Below are 1463 nucleotides of genomic sequence, written 5' to 3' on the forward strand. Positions count from 1 at the left end.
GCTTCTCATCAAAAGGAAGAAGGTAGCTTACATAAGATGGAGGAAGCTAGGGTCAAGCTCAGCTGGCAGGTAAGGAAGGAGCTCAAAAATGATCTGAGGAGAGCCAGGAGAGGGCACGAGAAAGGCTTGGCAGAAAGGGTTAGGGAGAACACAAAGGCATTTTACACTTATGTGAGGAATAAGAGAACGGTCAAAGAAAGAGTAGGGCCGATCAGGGATAGCATAGGGAACTTGTGTGTGGAGTCTGAGGAGGTAGGGAAAGCCCTAAATGAGTTTTTTGCTTCTGCCTTTCCGAAAGAAACAAACTTTGTAGTGAATGAAACCTTTGAAGAGCAGATGTGCATGCTGGAATGGATAGAGATAGAGGAAGCTGATGTGCTGAAAATTTTGTCAAACATTAAGATTGACAAGTCGCCAGGCCCGGACCATATTGGTCCTCGGCTACTTTGGAAAACGAGAAATGCAATTGCTTCGCCACTTGCGAAGATCTTTGCATCCTTGCTCTCCACTGGAGTCGTACCTGAGGACTGGAGAGAGGCAAATGTAATTCCTCTCTTCAAGGAAATAGGGAAATCCCGGCAATTACAGACCAGTAAGTCTCACGTCTGTCATCTGCAAGGTGTTAGAAAGGATTCCGAGGGATAGGATTTATGACTATCTAGAAGAGCATGGCTTGATTAAATGCAGCTTTGTGAGGGGCAGGTCATGCCTCACAAACCTTATCGAGTTCTTGGAGGATGTGACTAGAAAAGTTGATGAGGGTCGAGCTATGGATGTGGTGTATATGGACTTCAGCAAGGCATTTGATAAGGTTCCCCATGGTAGGCTCATTCAGAAGGTCAGGAGGAATGGGATACAGGGGAACTTAGCTGTCTGTATACAGAATTGGCAGGCCAACAGAAGACAGCGAGTGGTAGTAGAAGGAAAATATTCCGCCTGGAAGTCAGTGGTGGGTGTTCCACAGGGCTCTGTCCTTGGGCCTCTACTGTTTGTAATTTTTATTCATGACTTGGATGAGGGGATTGAAGGATGGGTCAGCAAGTTTGCAGATGACACAAAGGTTGGAGGTGTCGTTGACAGTATAGAGGACTGTTGTAGGCTGCAGCGGGACATTGACAGGATGCAGAGATGGGCTGAGAGGTGGCAGATGGGAGTTCAACCTGGATAAATGCAAAGTGATGCATTTTGGAAGGTCGAATTTTAAAGGTGAGTACAGGATTAAGGATAGGATTCTTGGCAGTGTGGAGGAACAGAGGGATCTTGGTGTGCAGATACATAGATCCCTTAAAATGGCCACCCAAATAGTACAGAGTTGTTAAGAAAGCATATGGTGTTTTGGCTTTCATTAACAGGGGGATTGATTTTAAGAGCCGTGAGATCTTGTTACAGCTCTATAAAACTTTGGTTAGACCGCACTTGGAATACTGTGTCCAGTTCTGGTCGCCCTATTATAGGAAAGATGT

At 45.6% G+C, this 1463-nt stretch overlaps 1 protein-coding gene across 8 annotated transcripts in view; it reads right to left on the reverse strand.

Annotated features, from left to right (window-relative positions):
• mgat5 (alpha-1,6-mannosylglycoprotein 6-beta-N-acetylglucosaminyltransferase) overlaps window positions 1-1463 on the reverse strand; it is a 160092-nt gene that overhangs the window by 108754 nt on the left and 49875 nt on the right. The gene's annotated exons all lie outside the window — the stretch shown is intronic.

This window comes from Chiloscyllium plagiosum, chromosome 7 (genome assembly GCF_004010195.1).
Source record: "Chiloscyllium plagiosum isolate BGI_BamShark_2017 chromosome 7, ASM401019v2, whole genome shotgun sequence".
Classification (NCBI taxonomy): domain Eukaryota; kingdom Metazoa; phylum Chordata; class Chondrichthyes; order Orectolobiformes; family Hemiscylliidae; genus Chiloscyllium; species Chiloscyllium plagiosum.